The sequence below is a fragment of the Mirounga angustirostris genome, unplaced genomic scaffold (assembly GCF_029215605.1).
Source record: "Mirounga angustirostris isolate CCGP_5_RB_7025 unplaced genomic scaffold, mMirAng1.0.hap1 SCAF_14, whole genome shotgun sequence".
In the NCBI taxonomy this organism is placed as follows: domain Eukaryota; kingdom Metazoa; phylum Chordata; class Mammalia; order Carnivora; family Phocidae; genus Mirounga; species Mirounga angustirostris.
Window position 1 is genome coordinate 79,729,436 of NW_026991722.1, and position 18,387 is coordinate 79,747,822.

The window sequence follows — 18,387 nt, forward strand, 5'->3', positions numbered from 1 at the left end:
CTGGAGCATGCCCCTGTCACCTCTTTCCATCTGGAGTTCCGGTTGGTCTTCAGGGTTTTGCTGCACAAAGTGTTGACCCACATTTGTAGCCCGCGCAGCACTTGGCATAAAGTAGGAGATCAGTAATGGGGGGCAGGCAGATTCTCATAGGTGTATTCGATTGTTCCTGTATTGTATATTTCTTTATTTATAATCTTATGTATTCATTTAATGGCTGTCCTCAGACTAGTCTGATTTGGCACATCCTAAAGAAATCCGTTCATATTTGTGGCTTTAATGGATGGATGGATGGATGGATGGATGAATGAATGAATGGCTACTTAAATGAATTCATCACAGGGGCAACCTCTGTTGTGAAGGGGGAGGGCCCTGGTGAAGGGATGTTTACAGGCATCCTCACCATTCCTGATCTCACGGAATCAGGCTATTCCACACATGCCCAGCCTTGTCTGGATGCCCAGGGTGATGCCTACTACATATATTCAGTGCCAACTGGTGACCGAGCCCATGCGCATCCTTCTGGCTACTCCTCAGACCAAAATCCCCTGAACAAACTCCCCATCATCCTCGCATCCCATGTTGCCTTGAAGTCTCTATGCCTCCCTCAATGATGGGCTCCTTACGGACAGGCGGCTACGACTCATTCGTATTCGAGTCCCCAGAATGCCTAGCAAGGAGCCTGCCTAAAACAGATGCTTTGCGGTCAATCAATAAAGATGATCTTTTCTACACACTGGTGTATGCACTACAACTCAGAATTCCATTAAAACACGCTGAGTCGGGGGAAAAAGTGTTTCGGGCTCATATTTAAAAAGCGAAAAATTAACAGCTGCGTCATATATTTTGGTCAAGTGCTTTGGATTTGTGGAAGGGATTTCTTTCTATAAATATGATTATTAGTCGCCCTGATTATAACAATACCCTGGGGGATGGCACAGAGCTCTGCCTTCCCAGAAGGGTGGGCTGGGGAGGGCCGGGTATTCCCTCTGCTGACTTGCTTCACTAGTTGACTAACAGACCTTATTCCCTGGCCGAGCCCACAATATCCAACCAACGCCAGCTTCCCAACATGGGGGGGAAGCAAAAGCAAGCACGGGGGGATCCTGGGGGAAAAGCAGCCTGGGTCTGCTGCTGCTCGGACAGTTGAGGCTCCAAGAGGGGCTGGCAAACAATGGGAAATGAAACATTTGAGTGGCTGCGGAAAATTCCGTGGGAAATCCCCCCCGGCGGTATTTATGTGCCACGGCTGTGACAAGGGGAGCTCGGGGCTTTTGATTTCAAGGGTTCTTGAGCAGACCACAAGGAATGTTCTGAGGTGGCATTCCCCAGGAACAGCTCTCCTGAGCCACAAAGGGCCAGTCTGTCTGTCCAGGGAATATTTGGCCACGTGCACGAAGTTGGCTGTGAACTGCAATGGGCTGTCAGGAGCTCACGCACAGCAGCAGAGCTCAGTCCTCTGAACCTTCTGCACTAAGACAAATTCATCGCAACGGTTCCCTGAGATTTTCCTTAGCCTCAAGAGCCTGGGGGCTTATGTGACTGGAGGTTTCCCTCAGGCTCAGCCCTGCTTCCAGAACTTCGGGAATCTTAGCCCTCTGCTGACCGCTCCCATCTAACTGAAAAATCCAAAATCAGGGCCTCATGCATTCCCCATGGCATTTTCTGGTTAATTTGTGGCCTTACCCTGTTTTCTCCATTCCTATTTGTAATGGACATTCATTTGTCTTTTGCTCCCCCACCCCCACCCTCATTGAGAGAATAAAGTGGACTTGCTTTGCTTTTCTTAGAACTAAGACATATTCAAGACTGCCCACTATTGCTCATGTCCTGCTGTGTGATATATGTGTTTATAGATCGGCTTAAAGGTGAGGTTTAGAGGTTTTTAGAGACACTTAATAGATGAGAACACTGAAACTTACAGGGATAAATAACTTGCCTGTGTGTATTGGTCAGGAGGTTTCAGTTGCAAAGTGATAAGCTCCTATCTTAAATGGACTTCAGCCAGATCAAAAATATATTAGATTATTTAACTGAGAAGCAAGAGCTGTATTAGCTTCAGGCACGGCTGGATCTAGGCCCTCAATTAAGTCTTTAGGAATTTGCCTCTCTTCATCTCTTTGGCTCTGCTCTTCCCTGTGGTTTCATTTTTAGATTGGCTCTACCTGTTTTACATCTTCCTGGAGTCAAATCCAAGCTTTCTCCTGGTTGCTCCTGTAAAAGTCCCAGGGTTATGTCTGGGGGAGGGGGGGGTTCTGACAGGTTCAGTTCAGCTGCCCATTGCTAAACCAATGACTATGGCAAGGGGGACAGAATAATCTGATTGCCCAGGCCTCAGTCATGTGCTCACTGCCGAAGCATAGCCAAACCACAAGCATGGAGTAAGAGTGAGTGGGTCCCCCAAGGATACTGAGGTGCTCTTACCAGAAGGAGGAATGAATGCCGGGTGGGCAGAAAGACCTGATGTCCTGTACTCCCATGTCACACTGGTAGTAAGGGGCAGGCAGACCTGCATGCAGATCTGCCCTCTACCTTCTCCATGCTGCTGGAGACCACCTCGGGGACCCCCTAATGCCCTAGCCTAATCTTGTCACACGAATTCCTTCTAGTCGGCAGGTTTCAGAATGTGCTGGGGGAGGGAGGAAGACAGCAGAGGGGAGCAAGGAGGATGGGTGACAGAACTCAAGAGGCTGTGCCTACAGGACCCCTCCCTTGGCCTGTCTTTCAACCATGCAGCAATTCTTGTGTTTGTTGGTACATTCAGTTCCCTTGGACGCTTTCATTTAAGGAAATAGCTCCTCATATTTTAAAGGCTTGAAATCAGTGATTTTTCTGCAACCCTTGCCCTCTCACTCATTCATAAATGAGGAACAATAGCTCAGAAAGAGGCAGGAACTTGACCAAGACCATGCAGCAGCGCAGTGCACGTTGAATCTGAGAAATCACACCTCTGGATGCCCACCGCCTGCCCTTTCCACCTGCGTGCAGCCCTGCAGGTGGGTTAGAGATCCGGGAGTGGAGACCACCACACGCACCCCTGACTGATTTATTAGCCAAGGATGCAGATCTTAACACTAACAGAGCAGTTTCCCAGAGCAGAGCAAAAAGAGGGAAGCTTTTTGCAGCCTTTTTTCTAGTCTCTGGGTGCGGGCAGCCGCTGGGGACTCACTTTGTAGGTAGGATCCTGCCAGAAGGGAGAACAACAGCCAGATTCCTGCTACTCCCTCCTCATTCTGGGAGCTTACATCACCGTTCCAGAAGAACCTACATGAGTGAGCCATGTGCTTCTGGTTAGGATGTTTACAAACAACTAACTGTTCTGCTCTGTGCTCTCGTGTCTGCAGAGCTGGTCTCCGCGCACCAGCCCGGCCGTGTATTTCAAACACACCTTTCTGCAGTGCTGGCCACTGCTAATCATCACAACTAACCTTTCGGAGCGTGTATGTTGTTCCCAGAACTGTGTGCTAAGTGCTTGCCAGGTATCATTTCATTAAATCCTCCCGTAACCCTGTGACAGTAGGTACTACGATCACCCTCATTTTACAGTTGAGGAGACAGAGGTACAGAGAGATGAATTAGTTTCTTGAAGATCCTCAGCTGGCTTCAAACGCAGGCAATCAGAGTCAAGTGCATGAGCTCTTAGTTATATTGCTCCACTAGTCGCGTGATCACTGCTTTGGACAAGGAAGATGTACGTTGTCACCGCACCCAAACAGAGACAGACAGACAGAAAATTCTCTGCTTCCTTCATTCGGGCCCTTCCTTCCACCACCCATGTGCTTCCAGCCGAGTCTGAGGAGCACTGTGTTCTTCCTTTTCTCCTCCACTCTCTGCCTGGTGTCTTCAGCAAACACACCCAGGGGATTCCAGGAAGAGAACTATGATATTACGGAGTGGGCACGGCGCATCAGGTGCGAGCAGAACACGGGTAAGTCAGGTACGGAAAGGCGCACGGTCTCATTACTTAGACTACCTTGCAGCAGCTTATTGAATTAGTGTGATTCGTAACATCTTCAACTTGGATCTCCTCCAGGCCAGCCAGCTGGTGCATTCAGTACTACTCAGCTCGCCTTAACTCAATTAACTAAGCCGGGCTGAGCCGGGCTGAGCTGAACTCAACAAGTATTTCTTAAGCACTGAGCTGGCTGCAGGGGGAAAAAAAAACAAAGGAGGGCAAGATGCAGACTCTGCCAGACTCGGCCCTTAAGGAGATGCCTTCCGTTCTTAATGGCATAATACAGCGCCATCATTTCCAAGTACCGCCTGCATGATTCTCCCCACATCTGCAAGCCCCCTGTGCTAGGTTGTACTTCACGGTCTTCTTTAAGTAAATTAATTTTTTTAAGTAAACTAATTTCCTTCTCTAAACTTAATTTTTTAATTATTCACATGAAAATGACAGAACATAAAAGAAACCACTTCGAGGTGACAATTCAGGGGCATTTAGTACCTTTACAGTGTTGTAAAAGCCACTACCGCCGTCTGGTCCCCAAACACTTTCATCCCCCCCCCAAAATAAAACCCCACACCCACGAAGCAGGTGGTCCCCATTCCCAGCCCTCCCTGTCCCTGACAAGCACTAATCTACTCTCTGTCTCTACGGCTCTGCCTCTTCTGGACATTTCCCATAAATGGAATTATACAGTGTGTGGCCTTTTGAGATTGGTTCCTTTCACTCAGCATGGTAGTTCCTAGGTTCATCCATGTTGGAGCGCGTATCAGTACTTTGTTGCTTTTTATGGATGAGTAAGAGTCCATTGTATGGATAGTCCACATTTTGTTTCTCCATTCATCTGTTCGATGGGCATTTGAGCTGTTTCTATGTTTTGGCTATTGTGAATAGTGCTGATAAATAAGTGTATTTTATTTATTTATTCTATTGAGATGTGAGTGACGTAATAGGTGGAAATCTGGAAGGCTTCACAAATTTGGGTATTATCCTCAGGCAGGGGCATGCTAATGTCTGCAGCGTTCCAATTTTCACATATGTCCTGCCAAAGTGAGGACTCGGTAAGTTAATTTTAAAAGGAAATGACTGTAAGTAGGAAACCTCTATTTCTCTAATAGACAGCCAAGTAGATACATAAGTATTAGGAGTACAAATTTCACCAGCTGAGCACCGAGGATCATCCTGTGCACTATCAGATACAGCCATGATGAGTCTGAGACGGTACTGGATGGGGTCAGGGCCTCGAGCTTGAAACCTGGCTTTGCCATCTGTGCGATTCTGGGTAAAGGCTCCTGTCCTCCCTCCAGTGTCAGTTTCTTCCTCGGTAAAATGGTAATACTGATGAATGCTTCCTCCTGCGGTTGTCGCGAGAATGAAAATCACGGCACACAGTAAGCGCTCAATCTGTGCAAGCTGGTAGGTAGGAACGCGGTCCTAAACACAGTGGCAGCAACAGTACCCGTAGCTAACAGAGCAAGCGTTGGCTACATGCCAGGAGCTGGGCCTGCATTACGTCAGGTAGCGCCTATGACGTTCTACGAGGCAAATATTATGACCCGCCCCCGTCTTGTTGGTCAGAGAATAGGCAGAGAGAGGTGGTGCTGGTAGTTGAAGGTCACACAGCTAAAGCCTTTCTGGGAAAATTAGAGGACAATATGAGAAGTGACCAGGAGCCCACTGGAATGTCAAGACTGTCCCTGGGCAGAGGGGATCTGGCAAGTGGCAGCAAACGTGGCCTGGGGGCTCCCTCCCCGCATTCCTCCTTGCTGCTGTCTCTTCATGGAGCAGCTCCTTCTCAGGTCTGCCAAGACAAGGCCCCCCGACTTCACATCTTTTCTAGGTGACTCACCTCTCTCGGGTTAAGGGCTTTTCTGCCCTCCCTGTACCCTGTCATCCCCCAGTGTCCCCCAAACCGCCCCTTTGCTCTGCAATCTCTGTTCCTTTCCATGCTGCGTCTGAGCCCTCGACACTGGCACGCTGCCTCCTACTAACTGCCCACCGCTGGTTACAAGAATTAGCGCCTCGCAAGTTCACGTGCGCCCTTTATACCTTCATCGACGGGGATGTGCATGATTTACAGCTTCGGCCCGTGTGGGGAATCCCGTCCCATGCGACCCTGACACTAGCACCAGGGTCGACCCACACTGGGTGGCTGAACAAATGTGTCCTCCCCCAGATCTGGAGCCTGGAAGCCTGAAATGAAGGTGTCAGCAGGGCTGCTCTCCCTCCCTCTGGGGGAGGACCCTTCCTTGCCTCTCCCAGCTCTGGTGACGCCAAGTCTTCCTTGGCTTGGTGCTACTTCACTCCAGTCTCTGCCTGTGTTCACATGGCCTCTCCCTGTGTGTCCGTGTGTGTCTTTTTCCATCTAAGAACGCTTTGTTATTGGATTCAGGGCCCACCCTAATCCAGCATGGTTACCTTAATCCTTACCTTACTTACTCCTGCAAAGACCCTACTTCCTAATAAAGTCACATGCCGAGACTCCCAGCAGACATGGATTTGGGAGAAACTCTATTCAACCCACTACAGAAAGCTCCAAATAGATGTGCCTGATAGTCTTTGTGGCGGGTTTATTGAGCCCAGTGGGTACAAACATGAAAGGGTTTAATTTTCCTCCAAAGGCAGTAACTAGCCACATTCTTACAAATCTCCCTTTCCCTGGCCCTTAGTGGCATCATGGCAGAGCCTACAGCTTTCTGGCAAGTTTCCAGTACTCAACAGGCCAGTCCAGGTCAGACCAGTTTAAAACATTCCACGACCCTCCAGCTCAGCTTTGCCCCCGGGCCTGAGAAATCTGGCATGGACATGGCCTCTCCCTGGTTCCTTCCTAAGGCTTCCTTATGCTTCTGGTTTCCAAAGTGCACCAAAGACGATGATTCCATGGACAACCAAACTTGGCCAGGGTGCATTAAACCAAGTTACCCGGATGTGTTTACTTTCAACTCAGTGGATATGCGAATGCACATCCAGAAGCTGGTGGTCTCCAAATCCTGTTCAGTCCAGGAGATGATTTTTCCACAGAATATCCTTCTACCCTGGTGTTCCCCAGAGCACACTCTGGGCAATACTAGATTATATTATATAAAATACTGTAAGAGACAAAACCGATCCACAACTGTTGTGCGTGCATAGCCATAGAAGATGAGTTTTGAGTAAACACACCAAGTCAGGAACATCTTGTGACTTATTCAGAAAACTGGCTTCCAGATCACTGTGGACAAGACCCAGCTTGGCCAGAAGATGCAGTCCCTCGGCAGACCCACACGGACAGCTCAGCTGGCCAGATTTCATGCTCGGAAAGGATCAGAGACGAAAATGCTCCGATCTCCCTCAAGCCCTGTTTCAGCAGCCAGGAGGGTGTAATCCTCATACTGAAAAGCAAGTGGTTTCGGGGCGCCTGGGTGGCTCAGTCGGTTGGGCAGCTGCCTTCGGCTCAGGTCATGATCCTGGAGTCCCAGGATCGAGTCCCGCGTCGGGCTCCCTGCTCGGCGGGGAGTCTGCTTCTCCCTCTGACCCTCCCCCACTCATGCTCTCTCTCATTCTCTCTCTCAATAAATAAAATCTTAAAAAAAAAAAAAAAAGAAAAGCAAGTGGTTTCAAGAAAAATGTCCATTCGCGTGTGGTCCTACAACGTACGCAATTACGTCATGCAAATTCAATTACAGGCACTCAGCAGAAGAGTAAAAATAACAACAACAACATAATAACGAGAGAAAAGACAGGATAGATGAACATAAGCACCAGGCAGCGTTCCCCTGCCATTCTTTTCCCAGCTTGGAACTGGGGCCCGTTCCCTAAGCCTCCGCTCCTGAGTGCCTCTCGGCCCCCAGCGTGAGGCCAGTGCTTAAATATCTACTGTTTTCATGTAATACGGCCTCTAAAAGCTGGCCAGCGTTTTCATCTGGCGCTCAACGGAACAATCGACAACCTTCCCCAACACTGTCCACAGCCTGGCTCTGCTGGACTGATGGAAAAAACATGGCTGCCCCCAATTTAATGTCCCTCCAAGGGTCTTCACAGGTCACTTCTGACCACAGGAATGTGTGTTCCTCCCGAGAGTTGCACTAACTATAGAGCTGCCCTACCACATCAGAGATGACCCCCCCATATTCTCAAAACCGAATAGAAACGGGTTTTGCCCATAGTGTCAAGGCAAATATTCTCTGAAAGTGAGGACTAACCCTACAACTGGGTTCACTAGGGGTCACCATCAACCATGCTACACACCACTTCCCATTCCCTTGACACCCACTCCCCTGCCAAAAAAAAGCCCTAAAGAAAACATTTTTTTAAAGATTTTATTTATCTGAGAGAGAGAGAAAGCACAAGTAGGTTGGAGGGGCAGAGGGAATAGCAGACATCCCCCTGAGCAGAGAGCACGATGCAGGGCTCGATCACAAGGACCCTGGGATCATGACCTGAGTCCAAGGCAAACACTTAACCAACTGAGCCACCCAGGGCCCCAGAAAACATTTTTTTTTTAAGAAAACATTTTTTAATCTGATTGAGCTGTCTGAATGAGGTAGCTTTTTAATCCTCAGTAGATAATAAAGATCAGTTTATCCCCTTAGCCAACAGCCCACCAAAGTTTGGGGCTGGGGGTTCAGAGATCCAGAAGGCTCAGCAGCCTAGGGAACACAGAACCAGTTCTTGCTCTCTCTCTCAGCTTCATCTCCCCGCTGCAGACAAACCCCCACTGCTCACAGAACGATGTCCAAACTCAAGGATCTTTGTCTGCTGGACCAGGACAAGCTGAGCCCCCCAGGGCAGGGTGTGGTTCTCACTCCTCTGCAGGTCTACCCAGCACTGAGCACAGATGGTGGCACATAAACCAAATGGCACATAAGCTCAATGAATGAACGGCAACTGGGTGAAAATGTAACCCGTATAAAACACAGGTACCATATGTGCAAGTCTCAGCACAATCTCGCGTCAAAATTAGAAAAAAAAAAAATTTAACTGGAGAGCAATTTAAATCTTTGCCAAATTTCTCAAGGAACACCAAAAAAACAAAACAAAAAACCCCCCCAAAACAGTTCTGTTTATAATGTAAAACAAAACTTATGAACTTATATCTCAGCCTCTATGGCAGCTGGCCCCCAAATCTCTCAAATCCCCCCAAATTTTCCTAACTTTTCTCCTTCCCTTCCCATGTCCCTTTCCAAATACAGCTTCTACCCTTTCCTAGAAGTACAAGGTAGCTGGTTAAAAGCACAAGCTCTGGGGCTCATCTTGCTGGGTTCAAATTTTTGTCACTTTCTAACTGGAGCAGGTACCTGGCATGTGGTAAGTGCTCAATAAAGGCAACTTCTTACTTAAATCCTATTGGCTTCTCCAATATATTTTTTAAATTTGTCCCCCTTCCCTATTAATGCAAGAAGAAATGTCTACTAGTGTTCTGAGGCTGCCAAAACAAATTGCCACAAACTTGGTGACTTAAAACAACAGGGATTTATTCTCTTGCATCTCTGGAGGCCAGAAGTCTGAAGTCCAGGTGTTGGTAGGGCTGTGCTCCCCCCAGAGCGCTAGGGGAGACTTTGTCCTTTGCCTCTTCCAGCTCCTGGTGGCAGTTAGTATCCCTGGATTTGTGGGTGCATCCTTCCAACCTGTCTCTGTCTCCACATGGCCTTCCCCTGTGTGTATCTCCTCTGTGTGTCTCATGGGAGCTTTTGTCTTGGATTTAGGGCCCACCCAGATATTCCAAGATGTTCTCATTTCAAGATCCTGAACTTAATTACATCTGCAAAGACACTTTTCCTAAATAGCGTCATATTCACAGGTTCCAAGGGATCAGGACGTGAACGTATCTTTTTTGGGCAGCCACCATTCAACCCACTATGAAATGACCCTGGGTCCTTCCTCTTGTGGGCGGTGGGCGGGGAGAGGGTTGGATGCTCCTGTAATTTAATTTTCCTTGTCATGCTGAATAAATCAAGTCGGCAGCCAGCAGCGAGTACTTGGGAACCTGGAAGGAAAGAGAAGCAGGTGCCAGAAAGTCACTGCGGACTTCTCTTTCTCACTGATGCTCGTCAACTCTTTCAATGATGCAAGTTTGCAGCCATAGAATACCTAACTGCAAGAGCTCCTGCACCCTGGGGGTGGGAGGGATGGGGTGAATGAAGCAGTGAGTTTCAGCTACAAGCTGGGACCCTCAGGCAGACACATCTTGGGACAGAGCATCTTGACCTTCCCAGAGAGGGTGGTCAGCTGCATGCATCCCTGGCTGGGGGTGGTTCAGGTTAGTTATTTATTGATATCCTGTGTTAAGATTCCAGCTTTGGCTGCACTGAAGGGATCCGGGAGGCAGTGACTTCACTCGACTCAAATTGCAATCAGCCAGCCTCTTGGCTCATGTGTTTATCTACCCAGAACTATTTTCGGTGTGTGTTCATAGACAGCACACACCAAAGTATTTGGTATTTGAGATGCAAGAGTGAAGGATGATTAAAGTTAGCTGCTAATGAGCATGCCTAGAATAGATATACTGTGTGTGTGTGTGTGTGCGCGCGCGCACGCACTTGTGCACGCCATGTGTGTGCTCTGTTGAGAGTCTGCAAAGCAGATGTCTACAAATCTGCCCTCAGGTGACCTCGCCAATGTCCTGGATCAGCTAAGATGTCCATGGATGGCAAATGGAAATAGATAAACACTGGCCTGTCTCAAAATACTGCCATACTAAACATCCCAACTCCCCTGTCTATGTTCTACCTACCATCCAAAGCCTGGCCCATCCCACCTCATCAAGGAGACTTGCTTGACCATCCTCTGAACTCCTAGAGCAGAAGCAGCAATAGGCTTCATCTTCAGTACCAACTTGAATCAAACTGGCAGGGATTACCTGGAGCACCATGGTGAGGAGGATACTGAGAACTGATCTGAGCTGGGATACATGAGGCTGTGTTGTTTCCTGGGGCTGCTGTAGCAAAGTCCCACCATCTGGGTGGCTTGAAGCAGGAGAAATTTATCCTCTCATAGTCTGGAGGCTAGATGCCTGAAATTAAGTTGTAGGCAGGACCATGCTCCCTCCAAAGCCTCTAGGAGAGGACCCTCCTTGCCTCTTCTGGCTTCCAGTGGCCCCCAGCATTTCCTGGCTTGTGGCTGCTCACTGCAATTTCTGCCCCTGTCTCCCAGTGGCTCTCTTCCCTCTGTGTCTGGGTCTCTGCACAGCATTCTCCTCTGGGTGTGTATGTGTGTGTATGTGTGTCTGTGTCCAAATCTCCCTCTGCTTATAAGGACACCGGTCGTGGGATTAGGGCCCACCGTAATGACTTCATCTTAACTTGATTACATCTACAAAGACTACATTCATGGTGCCTGGGGTTAGGACTTCAGCATATTTTGGGGGGGCAGGGATACAATTCAATCCATAATGGATACCATGAGCAATTAGGAATGTTTTTCATGAGGGAAGGGAAATGGCCACCAATTTCCCAAATGTGCCCTAGAGCACTTAACTTCTGGTATCCTTTAGTTAGAAATAAGCACAGGCTGCTATGACTACTGTTAACTATCTACCCATCCATCTATCTATCTATCTATCTATCTACCTATCTATCTATCCATCTATCTAATCTTTCTATCTACCTATCCTTTATCATCTATCTCTCCATGATCTATCATCTATATCTACCTATTTGCCTTCTTAAGTAGATCAAACTTTCCTTGAGAGCACAGATTATAGCTGTCTTAGACCATTCAGGCTGTTAAAACAAAACATCACAGACTGGGTAGCTTAAAAACCACAGAAATTAGTTTCTCACGGTCCTGGAGGAAACAAGTCCAAGATCAAGGTGTCAGCATGGTTGGACGAGGGCCCTCTCCTGGTTCACACACGGTACCTTCTCCCTGTGTCCTTATGTGGTGGAAGGAACAAGAGAGCTCTCTGGGGCCTCTTTTATAAGAGCATTAATCCCATTCCTGGGGGCTCCAGCTTAGTGACCTAATCACCTCCCAAAGGCCCCGCCTCCTAAAACCATCACCGTGGGCATCAGGATTCCAACATATGAATTCGGGGGTGGGGGACATAAACATTCAGACCAGACCACTAGCTTAAAGCCTTTATATTTTCCCACTGTCTAACCCAGGATCTAGATGGAGGAGGCACTTAACAAATACTTGTTCAGTAATTAACTTTCATTGTTTAGACTCTGAAATTAGGTTGGAAGAAAGTTATCTCTGAAGTGCAATCCCCTAGGGGCTGCTGAGGGTAAAGCTGGATGCCCACTCAAGAGTCAGGGGCCTGGGCTTGCTGGTCTACCCTCCATCTTCCCAGCCCCTCCCCATGTTCCAGACATCTCATCTACCAAGTCCTACATGTGTACTGGGGTGTCCCCCTCTAATAGGACAGCCCTGTAATTGTTCAGCAAGATGATAGCGCCAGGCTCATCCATCAAACCCTCCTCTAATGGTTTGGTTTTCCTAATGGAATGCAGTGTCCTAAAGAAGAAGAGAAGCATCATAATGTGAGGTTTTATGTAGGCTGGTTTCTAGCTTTGAACTATGGAGCTGAAATGATAGTTAAATCAATGGAGAAGCACTAAGCTATTGCCTCTGAATCTGGGCATCCGTAAAACCCGATTATTGACAGCCCTGAGTGGATGTGTTGCAGGCCGGCTCCTCTAGCCCTGATTGGGGCTCCCTCTCTTTCTCTGTGGACAGGAGCAGTCCGAGAGAAAAGGAAATATAATGGCCAGCTGATTGTTTTCACAGTCTGCACTACAGACCGCCCCCCTAACAAGACTCTAGGTCAAGTGCTCTTCTCCACTCTGTGGATCTAGTGGGGAGAAATTAGCTCTCAGTGGTATTCCCAATTACGGAGAAAAGCCCTGGTCTGGCTGTAATGTGTCTGGCAGTGGACCAAGAGGCAAGAAGCCTGTCTTCTCTCCCGGCCTTGTGGCGTGACCTTGGGAGGTGACTTTGCCTCTCAGCTTCTGTATCGCCTCATCTGTAGTGATCTACTTTTTTTTATTACTTCATAGTTATGCTCTAGGATAAATGAGACAAGGCTCTACATCTTTTAGTCCCCCAGAAAGACTGGAACCAGGTAAATGCAAAGGAGAGCCTTTTCTTTTGTTTTTACTACATGCATTACTAACTTGGGGGATTTTTTCTTAAAAACAGCAAAAATGGATGGATTTATACAATTGTTTTGTTTTGTTTTCCTGGGGAGCCTTGAGGCATTTCAGGGCTATTGTATTATTGCTCCCTTCTTTTATGGAGTGTGCCCATTTCTTAGTCAGCAAACTGAGCGAAGGCTTGAAGTGAGCCACATTGATGGGCTGGAACTAATTCCTCCTCCTAATCTAGTGTGGTGTTTTACCGCCACTGCACAGGTCCCCCGGGGACACTCAGGAGATATTGGCTCTGACACAATTATTAAGCCCCATCTCTGCATTCTCCCGCCCTCCCTACATGCCAGCTCTGCTGACTTTCTTTTACATCTTTACAAGCACCAAGTACTTTCCAACCTCAGACTAGGCACACCTGTTCTCCCCTGTGTGGGAGGCTCTTCCTGCACATGTTTCCTGCGGCCAATCCCCACCCATCCCTCAGGCCTCGGCTAGTAATGTCACCTTGGTAGTGAAGCCTTCCATGGCCCCCAGGCTTTGTCAAGTACCCCCATTCTATGTTCTCGCAGGCACTGTGTTTTTCCTTTACAGAGCTGATCACACGTGTAACTAAATGTTAGTCCAGTGTCTGCCTTCCCCACTGATGACAAGTTCCAAGAGGACAAAGTCCTATTTGTCTTGTTCATTACTGTGATTCCAGCACCAAGAAGGCACCCAATAAAAATCTGTAGATTACGTGGATGGATGGATGATGGATAATGATGGATGAATGGACTGAGAGATGGATAGATGAAGGAGAGAGGGCTAAATGGATGTAGGGTGTGTGGATATATAGATAACGGGTGGATGGATATACATGGATGGATAGATGGATGGATGATGGATAGTTGGAAAGACAGAAGGATGAATGATGGATGAATGGATAGATAATGGATGGATGGATGTAGTATGTATGTATATGAGAGTGATCCAAATTATCAGTATCCATCATCAAGAGAAAGTTCTCAGTTCCAAATGTGCAGAGAAGTTCATAGATGCAGACCTAGCATACATGTCAACAGGGCCATGTCTCTCTGAGACTCTGGGTAGACCCTTCTTTGCCTCATCCTAGCTTGATGGTGGCCATCAACCCTTGGTTTCCTTGGCTCACAGCTGCACCACTCCAATCCCTGTCTCCACTGCCCCATGGTGTTCTCCCTGTTTGTCTCTGTCTTCACATCACTTTCCCTCTTGTTAGAAAGACACTAGTTATATTGGATGAAGGGTCCACCTACTCCAGGATGACCTCATCTTACCTAATTATACCTGCAACACTCTTGTTTCCAAACAAGGTCACATTCTGAAGTACTGTGAGTTGGGACTTCAATGTATCTTTTTGGGGGATTCAACTCAACCTGTAACAATCCATTAAACAGCCATACCTCACCCAGATGTGTATCCCAGAGACAGTCCTGCATAGGATGATAAGGAGACCAGGCGTGAGGACATGAAGACATCGGTGGCAATGAGGTTTGTCACAGCAAGAAGCCAGAGGCAACCTGCCTATCCATGACTGTGGAAATGGATAAGCCAAATGTGATACATGCAGTTGATGGACAAATACACAGGAGGCAGAAATCATACACTGGATTTGCATATATCACCATGGATAGATCTTAAAAACAGTGTGTGAAATGAAAAAAAAGTAGAAACTAGACTAAGATTTATGACACAATACCACTGACATAAATCTGAAATATTTACCCAAAGAACAACATTATGTATGTTGCATAAGCACTGGAAAGTGGGTTGGAAGGATTTATTTTGAAGACACTGGAGTTGCTGCCTGTGGGAGGCAGTGGGAAGTGGTAACAGTGGATGAAGGCAAAAACGAATACGGGAAGGCACAGGGGGCCCTTGAACAGAAGCTGAACGTGTGGCATAAACTGGCAGCGTGATCCCACAAATGCCTGCGTCGGGTCCAATCTTTACAAAGAAGGGAGAAATCCTGGAAGGGATTTGTAAGTGACAACTGTACTGAGGGCTCCGAGGGGTCCAAGGTCCTGCAAGCATGCACAGCAGGGACACTCAATCTACTCTGGAACATCAGCAAAGTCTTGGCAGAGAAAAAGACGCTTCCACTGAGTCCTGGACAGGACCTGGAGTTGTGCCGGGCAAGAGCAGGACAGAAAGTTCCAGAAGGAAGGAGAGTGTGTGTATGAGTCCCAAGGAAAGCCCAGCCGGCCTGGATGTGTCAGCCTGGGGCCAGCAGCACAGGCCCCATGCCATCACTCTGCCCTCCCCACCACCCCTAAGGAAGGAGAGGAGACCATGCTGGCCCCGTGCATACGTGTGTGTGTGTCTCACTCAGACACCCACTGGGACCAGGTGGCAGAGAGGAGTAAATGACCCAGGCAGGCACATAACATATGAAACACTTCCACCAAGAATTACGATCTTCCTATATTTCAAAAACCCAGGACTTTGCAAGTCTCTCTCTTCCTCTGTTTTGATGCAGGCAGGGCACAGTCTCTTCTTTAAGAAAAACAGCAGTGAAGCCAATGAGAAGTGGCAGCTGACTTCAAGCTGGGGAAACGACAGGGAGGGATGGGGCCTGGGGAGGACCCAGAAGGGGCGGCCCAGCCACATGGGTAGCTGCCACTTAGCTTTAGACAACACCTGCTCCCACCCAACTGTGGTCCCAGTGCTGACAGATCTTCCCTTTCTCAAGAGAAGCCGTTGATCTGAAACATTTTCGTTTTACCTGTTACGATCTAATTTAACTAGAAGGAGGGACCAAGTCACACCCACCAGGATGGCTATGGTAAAATGCATGAAACAGAAAGTAATCAGGGCTGGCGAGGCTGTGGAGGAACAGGAAATGCTGTGCATTGCTGGGGGGATTGTAAAATGGTTCAGCATATGTTGGGAAAGGCGGAAGGTTCCTTGAAGAGTTAAACACAGAATCTCCATATGACTCAGCAATTCCGCTCCTAGGTCTGTGCCCCCAAGAGCTGAGAGCAGGGGCTCAAAAAGAACACGGCCACACACAAGGTCATGGCAGCACTATTCACAAACAGTCGAAAGATGGAAACAAATGCAAATGGCCATCGACTGATGAATGGATAAGCCAAATGTGGTCCATCCACACAAGGGCGCATTATTCAGCTGTAGCAAGGAACGACGGACTGACACCTGCTACAACGCAGATGAACCTCGAAAACATTATGCTAAGTGAAAGAAACTGGGTCACATGCTGTGATTTCGTTTACAAGACATGTCCATAGTAGGCCAATCCAGAGACAGAAAGCAGACTAGTGGTTATGTGGAGCTGGGGGGAGGGAAGGGAGCTGGGATGAGTGAATAACGGGTCCAGGGCTTCCTTTTGGGGTGATGAGAATGTTCTGGAACTCGACAGAGGTGGCAGTTGCACAAGACCGTGAATGTACTAAATGCCAATGACCTGTCCACTGTATAATGGTTAAGTTTATATTATGTGAATTGTACTTCAGTTAAAAAAAAAAAAAAACCAAACTGGGAAAATTAATTCAAATATTCAAGAAAAAAAAAAGTGGGCCAAATGAAACACGCCCACAGGCTGACTCTGAGGCCTGGGGTGCCCGCATCTAAGTCCGGGGTGAGGCTTACTGTCAGCATGAGCCCCCACGGACAACCTCACACAGAGGTGTGGGTTAGGATCCCTGTTTTACTGGAAGGACACCAAGTCTCCAAGAGGTAAAATGACGGATCAGGGTCAAGTGCAGGAGCTGAGGCCAGCAGCCAGAGTGTGGTGTTCAAGCACCTGATCCCGTGCTCCATGTGGTTGGGGCCAAGGGCTGTGAGAAGCAAAGAGGGGTGACAGCTAGGAAGCAGGTGGTGGTAGGAGGTCTTGTCTGAGCTGGAAGGTCAGACAAGAACCGTGTGTCAAGATTCTCTGGGACCTGTCACCTCCTCTCTCGCAGGGCCCTGAGTCCTCGCTGTGAATTTAAGATGATTCAGCAAAGCCATGTGGAGCATTTACTATGCACAAGACTTGTGCTACGTGTGGAAATAATAAAGACAACAAGCGAAGCATGTTCCATCCAGGACCTTCCCCGGTGCTCACAGCGACTCCATGAGGCGGAAGCACAGCTAGCGTAACCTGCATGCATTTAACTTACACAAACTCAACAACACGCAGCTGGCCAAAAAGAAAGGGAAGAAATGCGTTCATTGAAAGGGTGTGGACAATGCCACCTGTCACATCCCTAGGGGACTTGCCACACAGGAAGCACAGAAATGGGACATAGGGATCTGTGTTCTGGCCATCTCCAAGCTGGGGAGCCTGTCCTAGAATGAGTAGCTCTCTCGGCACCACGCGTGACTCCAGAGTGGGGTTTCTCAGCCTCGGCGCTGTTGACGGTCTGGAGAGATTGTCACTCATCGTGGGGCGCTGCGCAGTGAAGGATGTTGAGGCCTTTAGAGGGCTGAGAACCATTGCTCTAGGTTTAACATGCATATTTTTTTATACGATAGGGTTCCAAGGCCCAAGAGTCTCGCCTCACCTGGTGTTCAACTGTAGGAGTAGGATCAGTGCAGCGAGGGGGAAAAGTGTGCCATCACAACTTTCGGAGAATGACGGTGATGCCATTCCTTCAGGGAAAGGAAGTATAAGGGATTTTCATGCATTTTCATGCCTTGGCTTTAGGATCGAGTACCCATATATGCTGGGACTCAAAGGTGGTATTACTACACCATTGCACAGATGAGGAAACAGGATCACAGGGAATCTGTTACTTGCTCAAGGCCTCAGAGCTAAGAAGCAATAGAGATCTGAGTCCAATCTGTTTTACTTTAAATGCTCCCCCCCTTTTTTTTCCATCTCACTATTTTGCTTCCCCGTCTGCAAAAGGGGCCCGAAGGAAATCAGTGTGCCAGAACAGAGACTCTTCACGACTCTCACTACTGGAGGTGGCGCTGAGCAGTCATCTGCCTGTTTCCTGGTTCCGGATTAGGCCACAGGTAAATTCAGATCCAAAAAGATACTTATTGACCTGTCAAATGTTTTGGGACTTGTCTGGTTGCAAGAGACAGAAACCTAACTCAGACAAGCTTAAACCAAAAAGGGACTGTATCGGCTCATGTAACAGGGAAGTTCAAGGGGTGACGGCTTCAGGCATGGTTGGATCAAAGGGCTCAAATAGTCAGGACAATCACTCCATATTTTTTTCCTCTTTGTTGGCTTCATTCTCAGGCAGATCCCTCCCTCCTGTATATTAAGAGAGCCACCGGCAACATCATGTCTAAAACTTGACCACTTAGAAACCCAGCAGAAAAATTTTCTCCATTCCAATAGTTTCCTCGACATCCCTGAACTTGACTCTGGCTGTCCCAGCGTGGTTGGGTCCCTTGCCC

At 48.1% G+C, this 18,387-nt stretch overlaps 1 non-coding gene across 1 annotated transcript; it reads right to left on the minus strand.

Moving 5' to 3' along the window:
• Positions 1 to 4,901: 4,901 nt before the first annotated feature.
• On the minus strand, positions 4,902 to 5,004 carry LOC123853318 (U6 spliceosomal RNA). Its single transcript, XR_006793097.1, has one exon. It is a non-coding gene; the product is annotated as a U6 spliceosomal RNA (small nuclear RNA).
• Positions 5,005 to 18,387: the final 13,383 nt, after the last annotated feature.